Raw genomic sequence first — 9,946 nt, 5'->3', positions numbered from 1 at the left:
GTCGCCGCGCCGCCCCTACCCTCGACCACGTCGTCGCCGACGCCGCGCCGCACCGGTCCCTGCCCCGCGCCCGAGCCTCTGCCCGCGGCCCACCCCCGCGCGCCAGCTCCCTCACCGCCCTCGCCGTCGCCATCGCCAGCCGCCCCCGCCATCGCTGTCCAGCGCCGCCCCTGGTTAATTTTTATTTGGTTAATTATGTTTTTTAATTTTTATTAGATTTTTTACATGTTTTTAGATTTTCATATATGTATGTATGTATTTTTTAGATATATGTATTTTTTTATGTATGTATGTATTTTTACATGTTTTTTGTATGTATGTATGTATTTTTTCAATTCTAATTAATGATGTTTTAAAGTATACATATATGCAAGTTAGATTTTTAGAAATTTTTTATCTATATATGTTCTCTGATTTAGTACATTTTAGGTTAGTTTAATTTTTAGAATTTTTTTAAATATCTAGCTAGGAAAGGAAGAAGAAGAAAAAGAATGAGAGGAGAAAAAGGAAAATAAGAAGAGGAAGAAAGGAGAAGAAGAGGAGAGGAAGAAGAGGATATATAAATAAGAAGAGGAAAAAAGAAGAAAAAGAAGATGAGAAGAAGAAAAAAAATAGAAAAATTTCTATTTTTTTCTTCTTCTCCTCTATTCCTTTCTTCTTCTTTTTTTTCTTCGATTGCTTCTCTTCTATTCGTTTCTTCTTCTCCTCTTTTTATTTCTTCTTTTGTCTTCTTATTTTTTATCGGGTATGTCGTTGTCGATATATACCCCCTCCCGATAACTTCAACACGAGGGGGGGGGGTTGATATACCCCCTCCCCGATAACATTATTTTCCCATGTATGTATGTCGCGTTGTTGTCGATATAACCCCCTCCAGGATAACTTCGACATGAGGGGCGGTCGATATATATACCCCCTCTCGACTGTGATAACTTATACCACGGGAGCACCCCCCGGCCCTCTCGCTAGACCAAAACTCTCGAGGACACCCAAACCCTAGAAAAAAATGATGTTGGTCTCCTACCCCCTCCCGCCGCGCCCCTACCCGACAAACTCTCTCGAGGCCACCCAAATTTACCAAGTTAAAAGAGCGTTGTCGTCGAGGCCACCCCAAACCCTTGAAGCGTTGTCGAGACAACCCCAAACCCTTGAAGCGTTGCCGAGGCCACCCCAAACCCTAGAGAAGTAGTCGAGGCCACCAATATGATTCCTTATTGTGATTATATTAGCGAGCTAGTTCTACGTTTGCCACCAATATATCCAGTAATCATGTTTGAATAATAATTGCCATGTTGTAAATATTTGCAGAAACTATGGAGCACCCCCGAGATGAAGAAACAGAAGAGATGTTGGGGGACATAATCGCAAAAGGAAGTGATGTCATTGCGTCGTTTCTCAACGACACCGATGGTCTGGAAGGACAGGGTAGTGAAGAAGAAGGTTATGGTTATGATGGCTCTGGTGACCCAATGCCGGTACAAGAAGAAGTAGACCGTCATGACGGCTCCGGTGACCGAACCGAGTCCGGCCAGGTATATATATTAGTTAAGCCTGTGCTGACTAGCTAATTGATGCATTCATTGTTTTCCTATGTACACATATTAATTAACTCTCGTCTTTCTTCTTTTCTCTAGCCCTCCGGATCGAGCACAACTTCGGTAAAGAAACGAGGCCCGAAGAAAAAGTTGCGCTCGGATGAAAGGTTTGAGATCACAGCAATCGCGCGTGATGGCAAGCCGATTGAACCCATCCGGACAAGGGATGCATTTCATGCTCAGTGCGGGTTATTGTTAGGGACAAGATCCCGATCAGTATCCAACAATGGTTAAAGCCTAAGAAGGAAGACCCTGAGGTGTCTTATGTCTCTGATATGCAGAAACAAGATCTTTGGACATCGCTTAAGGCAAATTTCACCCTACCGCCAGAGGATGATCCGGAGAAGCCAGTTAAAGAACAATTGATCAAGTCTCATGCTCTTAAGAAGATGGCAGAACTATTCAGGAGGTGGAAGAATGAGCTGAAAATAGAGTTTGTCGATGAAGAAAAGACACCAGAATTCACCGGAAAGTATGAGAAGATTAGAGATCACTGGCCCGCATTTGTGACCCATAAGACATCGGAAAAGAGTAAGAAGATGTGAGCGATAAACAAGAAAAATGCTGCGAAGAAGAAGCATCACCATCGCACGGGGTCAGGTGGCTACCTCAAAGCCCGACCTTTGTGGGACAAGGTTGAGAATGACCTGATTGCTAAAGGGGTCGAACCAGAGACATTGAACTGGCCAGACCGTTGCCGGACTTGGTTCTTCGGGGTTGGCGGAACCTTGGACCCTGTAACAGGGAAGTGCATTTGGAAGGAAGAGCAACTGTGAATACCCGTCACAAGGCTTCAGGAGTATATCGAGAAAGTGCAGCAAGGGTCGTTCGTCCCAGACAGAGAGAAGGACGAACTCACAATGGTCCTCGGGAATCCTGAGCACCCTGGACGGACATGAGGCACGCCAGGCTCCGTTCCGTGGAAGGCTGGCTTTTAGGACGCAGGGGGTTACAAAACCCAGGAGAGGAGGAAGAAAGTGGAGCATAGCCAACTGCAGGCGCTGCACGAAAGGGTACAAGGGCTAGAGGAACGAGAAGTAGATCGCAGCAAACGACCTGCTGAATCTTCCCCTGAAGCTACCCCGCCATCTCAGCGGAGATGCAACATGGCTTCCACCAAGCAGACTCAGCAGCTGGAGCCTGTCTTCACGGATCCTAGCTACCCCGTGGATGCTATCACGGAGTCTCAACATTGCCACCTTATGACGCGATGGATGACATTGAAAGTCAAGGCAACTGTTGGCTCTATTATACCTAATGAACCTGGCGCAACCTACCACGGCCAGCCGATTCCAGAAGGATATGCTAGGGTGATGGTTGATCAAATAATGGTCGGATTTGAGGACCTTCAGCTTGACCACCCTACGGGTGAAGGGGAGATTCGGCTGGGTTCTTCTCTGAAGACTCCATGCCTATGGCGGAAGGAGCTCATCAACCTTCCGAACTAGACGTCTCCGCCTCCTCCTCCTCCTCCGGCGAGTCAGGGCAATCCGCCTCCTCCTCCGCCTCCTCCTCCGATGAGTGATCCAGGCACTCAGCCTCCTTCTCCGACGCGTGGAGGCACTCCGCCTCCTTCTCCGCCTGCGCCGGCGCCCCCGAGCAGCCAGCCTCCTTCCCCGCCTCGTCAACAAGGGCGGATCAAGAGACCCACCGTCGCTCCGGCTGCTCTGGCGCGTCGTAGTCCTTCTCCTCCGCCTTGTAAAAAGGAAAGACAGCCACAGCCGCTCTGTCTGCTCCGGCGTCTAGCAGCACAGCCAGAGCTGGGAGGCAATTCAAATACGGTCCTTCTCTCAAGACTCCAGAGAAGTTACCATACGAGAGGACCGTGGAGGAAAACACGCAGATCGTGCAAGCTGAAGTGAAGAACTTCTTTGAAGGGGTGAAAGCAAAGAAACATCCACCTCTGGAGGAGCAGATAGATCCGGTAAAAGTGAAGCGTACTCTGGCTGCCCTGAAGAAACCGCCAAAGTCTCCGGCAAAAGGCAACTATGAGCGCATTCTTACAAAGTCATTTGTGGAAGCGTCGCAGTCGGGAAGTACTATCAGTGGTCAACGACGAGCTGGGAAAAAAGTTGCCCAGCTCGGCGAACAAGCGAACCAATCGTTGCCCCCGCTCCAGGTGTCTAGCATCGTCGCTAATGTTTCGGGCGGGACAATGGTGCCCGGTTATAACAATCTTGGAGATTACCTGCCCGACGATGCACATTTCGATTTCTTGGAGGTGGACGAACACAAATACGTGTACGGGAAGCCTCTCATCAAAGATGAAAGATCTCAAACAACGATGATGCGAAGATTCCATGATTGGTACATGAAAACCTGCAGAGAGTCTGGGGGGGGGGGAGGAATATTTTGACGCTGAGAGTTAGAGAGGAGCATGACCTCGTTGGAATTGAACTGTTGAATGTTCCATTTGAGGAGTTCTTCGCGTTTTTCAATCTAAAGGCCCTCGATAAATTGATGATCACTTTATACTGCCTGTAAGTAGTACTACTTCTGTCATTAAGTCTCTGTATATAGGTCAGCTCTTTCATTGCATGTATTTTTAATTATCCTCACTATATTATGCAGATTGAAGATCGCCGAATTGAAGAAAAGACAAATCGGTGATATTTGGTTCATTAACACAAATCTCATAGATGCATATATGGTTGAATTTCAGGCCAAAGATACCGAGGCCAAGATGCTACTATCGTTTGTATTAAATCAAAACAAAGCTATAATACTCTTCCCTTATGAATTCAAGTGAGTGTTACTGTCTTGTGCATATTCGGTTTCCCTTATTAGTCGAGGTTATAGTAATGTAATTGATGAGTTATGCATGCGTGCGCAGGTTCCACTATATTCTCCCAGAGATTAAGCTTGAGCAGGGACCAGTAACCGTCTTAAACTCGAGACGAAAAGATCCCAAGGAGTATGCAGACATGACTGAAATTCTAGAGAAGTAAGTTAAATCGATCATTATCGCACCATATCGGCACCTTTGTTCATTTCCTGATATCAAGTAATTGTTTTCTTTGTCTGGCAGGGTTTGGAAAAAAATCACCTCAAAAACTCCGGGACTACCGAAGAAGCTGCAATTTAGACACCCGAAAGTAAGTACTATAGTAGCATGTTCCATGCATCTCCTAGTGATTCAAGCGCTAGTTTCATCAATACCATTTAGCATGCTTGCTAAATTATCAGTTTGATTGACCTCTATTTCTTGTAAAGTGGTTGTGGCAGGAACAAGGAAATGATTACTGTGGATACTACATTTGCGAGTCCATCCGCCACACGACCTGTGAGCGGGGCTACTCTGACAAACAATATGAAGTGCGTAAATAATAATATGCATAATTTTATTTTATTACCATTATTTGTGTTGAGTTTCATTTATTCATATATATATATATATATATGCGGGATGAACTCCTACCACCAGATTGTATGCGAGGAATTCAAGAGGAATTGGGGACATTCTTTCTTGACCACGTGATCGCTAAAAACGGAGAATACCATGTGGACCCTGATCAGTTCGTTTTTAATTAGGAGATTATATTGTAAGAGATACTTATATTGTATATATGTAGCCAGTAGCGTCGGATAGATATACGAGAACTTGCTGTTCAACCAATCTCTCAGAGAATGAGAGGTGGTCGATATCACTTCTCTTTGTATGCATCTGTTCATGACGATCTTCTGTTTCCTTCATTTGCTTACTAGCTAGCGTGTCTAGTCCTCTCTATACGTATAGTACGTAGCATCAACCAAGTACGGAGATAAGAGATGACACTTATCTCTATTAATTAGCTAGCTAACACAATATATGAAACACCTAAATTAACCCTCCAAAACCACCCCCCCTAAGAAAACAAAAAACCCAGCACTTGAAATGCTGACGCGTGGATGCCTATTGGTCCCGGTTGGTGCCACCAACCGGGACCAAAGGGCCTCCTGCCTGGGCTCGCCGCACCAGCGATGTGGAGGCCCATCTGTCCCGGTTTATGCAAGAACCGGGACTAAAGGTTTAGGGCATTAGTACCGATACTTTAGTCCCGGTTCAAAAACTAGGACAAATGGCCCTCACAAACCGGGACAATAGGTCTTTTTTCTACTAGTGATGGTATTGAGAATCAAAGAGAGAGAAGAAAACATCTAGCTACTAGCTATGTACCCGTAGGTCTGTGGTAAACTACTCATGCTTCATTGGAGGGGCAATGGTATTGATGTAGAAGCCCTCCGTGATCGAATCCCCATCCGGCAGGACGTCGGAAAAGGCCCCTAGATGGGATCTCACGGGTACAGAAGGTTGCGGCGGTGGAAAAGTGTTTCCGTGGCTCCCCTGATAGGTTTTGGGGTATATGAGAATATATAGGTGGAAGAAATAGGTCGGTGGAGTCACGAGGGGCCCACAAGGGTGGGGGCACGCCCTACCCCCCTGGGCGCGCCCTCCGTCCTTGTGGCCGCCTCGTGGCTTCTCTGACTTGCACTCCAAGTCCTCTGGATGTCTTCTGGTCCAAGAAAAATCATCGTGAAAATTTTATTCTGTTTGGACTCCATTTGGTATTGCATTTCTGCGAAATTCAAAAAAGAAACAGAAATTGACACTGGGCTCTAGGTTAATTGTTTAGTCCAAAAAATCATAGAAAGTAGCATATTAATGCATATAAAACATCCAAAACAGTTAATATAATAGCATGAAACAATAAAAAATTATAGATACGTTGGAGATGTATCAGCCGTAGCGCCGCGGTCCGCGGTTCCCGCCGTCGCCCCGACCCGCCTGCTGCCGCTGCGTAGCCCCTTTGGGCCATAGCGCCGCGGCCCGCGATCTACTCCGCCGTCCCCACGCGTTTACTTCTCGTGGTTTGCGCCGCGCCAACTCCCTTGGCGCCGGAACGCTACCGTTCGCGCCGGTCTTCGTCATGCTGTCGGGTTCCTCGCCTACTTCGAGCATCGCAGCCGTGCTCCTAACCTAGCCGCTGCTGCCGCCGCTCTTCTTCCGCCGCCACCGCCACTACCCCTGTAGCCGCCGCCGCCCGTCCACCTCCTTCTTCTTCGTCCAGCACCAGCCCGTCGCCAGCGTCGCCGTCATCTTCCCCGACCACTTCGTCTACTCCTACCACCATTGGTGACATCGACCCCACACTGATTGGCGCCACAACCGTCGTTGAGTCTCCTTCTCTGCTGGCCCCTCCTACTCCTCGACATGACATACAGCTTGTGCAGGTCCCTCATCTACGCATGCCCGGTGCTGGGAACACCGATACGTGCCTTCGACCATGACGTGTCCCCGGGCCCGGGAAGCCTGGTGCGGCGCTTCGACAACTTCGTCTTCGTCCGTCTACACATGCCCGATGCTGGCAACACCGACGTGTGCCTTCGTCTACGATGTGTTTCCGGGTTTGGCAAACTCGGCGCGACGCCTCGTCAACATCGTCTTCTTCCCGACGCACCACTACTTCGACATCACTGCGCCCATGACTAACACGGCACCTCCTTGCACCGGTGGCTCCAGACGACTTCCTCGACACCGGCTACCCCGACTCGACATCGACCACGGCGTTCTTCGCACGGGAACCTCGACCACAGCTACACCACCTACGCTCTTGGCTACTTCGACAAACGACACAAAGGGCTACCGCCTTGCTTGAGCAACATCACCGGTTTTCACTCCAGCCATGATTACGCGATGCATCGGCCGTTGAGATAGTGGGGTGGTGTCCGTCGGCTTGCCTTCGGATTCTTCTCCAGTCTCGCCGTCTACGTCGCTACCGTTGTGACCGCGGGGGGATGTTGAGTATATTGATTAGATTGGAAACATAGGATAGACTAGGAATATTCTGACTTGTCTTGTACTCCAAGTAGATCATGTACCCCTATATATATGCCCACGAGGCTCAAGCAATACAACAAATATTCCACCAAATCCCTCTTTCATTTCTAACAATTATAGCTGGATGAACGCTATTAAGCTGTTGGCCCGGGGGCGTGTCCTCAACCTTGCTACGCCACTGTACGCATCGATCAACAGACGAAGTCCAGATGATCCACACATACGTCGGCATGAAACCATTCAGAATGGTCAAAAACAACTTTGGACCTACCAGCCTCATGGGCATAAATTATGTGGTATTGAGAGTTGAACGCCAAACTCTGGATGCTTTTTTGGGTTGAAGTACATTGCCCCCTACTTTACGTCGTAGGGTTAATTAATTAATCGCATGGAACTGAAGTTGACGGTCTAACATTTTGAACAAATTTTGGAGTTTTTTCAAACCAAAGAGGCCTTCACACTCGGATATGTTGGCGACATAATAGGCCTGCCGTACCGTATAGTGGAAAGCAACCATGCAAGAAAACAGAAATTTCCAACCACTATGTACTAAAAACCTGAATAACCTACATCGAATTTAGAGTCGGAAGGGGACAGTAGTCCGGTAGAAGGTTGAGAATTCCTTTTCCTTGGAACTTGGATAATTTACAAAGTGCAGCTTTCCTGAAAACCATTTGTATATATAGTACTAGTGGCAGTCAGCAAGCTCAACTTGACGGTACAGAATAGAAGTCTGAAACCGCTCCTACGTCAGGGTAAAGACCAAGAGGCAAATGGCCATGCTTTCACAAATGACAGTTGTGAAGCGGCACACTTCATGCCTTCAAAAAAGCGTAAAAACGGTAATCAAGATAAACCAAAAAGCACATACACCTAATCCGTAATTTTGTACCCGGATACAGTTCTTTAAATACAGCTGCATCCTGCAGCGCTCCCAAGGCTGCAAACAGCAAGCGGGTCACACACACACATACACACACAGAGAGAAGAAGAAGGAAGGAGCAAGGATGGGTCAGAGCCCCCTTGTCCGGCTTCCGGTGGCGGAGCAGGTTCAGCCAGAGGTGGCGACCGGGGGCAGCAACAGGTGATTGTTTTAGTTTGTCTAATTCACATCTAAATGTTTTTTAAGGATGTCACATCTAAGCTACCACAAATATATAATGCAGCAATAAAAAAAATTAGAACAAAAAAATAGACCACAAATAAGGTGGACATCAGCTTAGATGTGACATAGTTGTGTCCTAGACAGACCTATTTTTTTTCTTCTGGAAAAGCTATGTTATTCACCATCTGTGTGTGCGCGCGCTACTACTGCCTTTCATCAGGAAGAAAAATTGCGCAGTTGTTAGATTCAGAGAATTGGACACCCTATTGGCTATTGCGCTTACGATGAAACCGATGCCTTTTATATTTATTTATATGTTTTATATATACAAAAGAAGTGTAGCTCAATTTATCGTTAAGATCTCGTTAACCTGTTGTCAGTCAGAAAAAATTGACAAGAAAATCAAAAGCTAAGTCAAATGTAGAAAGCAGTGATCTTAAAAACACCACAATAGCTACATTTAAGTTTACTGAATTTACAATTTGGATTCGTCGATTTTGTGGGAGGAGAAACGGTTGGACAAGGAAGAAAGCTGGAGAAAGGAGAAAGAAGAACGGGCTGTTGGATCTTAGTCCAATGACCCAGAAAACCGACTTACCCAAGATAAATTCTGAAAACGCATAGAAAATGAGATGCCATGTAAGAAGTCATGAATATACTTCACCGCCGTTCCAAACTTCCGACACACAAAGGAAAAACATATGGATTCTAGGCATGAAGGAAAATAAATAAGAGAAAACCCTCATGTTTATTTTCCTCCTAAATACTTATGGATTTACCTTTACTTGATTTCATAGGAATCCTGATGAGCACAATACAAGATCGTAGCAATTTTTCAATATGAATTTATACTTTCAATGTCTCTACGCTTTTCCTTTTATTCTAGACGGGGCCTAAAACCATATAGATGTTCTTCAGCCAAAGAAAATATATGTCATAATACATGGGTCGTTCTTGTATTCTTGGGGTGATCCAACCATTTGGAGGTCACTAAAGTTGTCCCCACCATAAAATAGAGACATAAGTTTTAAAATAGAATACCTTAGTGGATGTATGTTTTTACTAGCAAACATAAGCTTAATTACTATTAAACTGATCATTGGCCCATGAAGTACCACTATTTTTTTTATTTTTTTACCCGCAGGAAGGAACAATCTGGCAAGTCTACAAAAGCTACAAATAAATACTACAAAAACTCAAGCAAAGACGATGTAGTTTTAAGGGCGACACTAGACTCAATTACTAGAATTGGATAAAAATTGCAATCCGATGATGAAAAGGAACATGTGAGTTTTTCTTACCTGATATTGAAGGCACTAATTATGATACGTGAAGTTCCGTTTTTTGGGTGTAGTTGTTTCATTATGGGAAATTTCTCACACGAGCAACTTTTTAGGCAGACACTTTTAAAAGGAAAAACTTAGTTCC

The sequence above is a fragment of the Triticum dicoccoides genome, chromosome 4B (assembly GCF_002162155.2).
Source record: "Triticum dicoccoides isolate Atlit2015 ecotype Zavitan chromosome 4B, WEW_v2.0, whole genome shotgun sequence".
NCBI lineage: Eukaryota > Viridiplantae > Streptophyta > Magnoliopsida > Poales > Poaceae > Triticum > Triticum dicoccoides.
The sequence above is the reverse complement of the archived record's forward strand: the minus strand, read 5'-3'. Positions refer to the sequence as shown.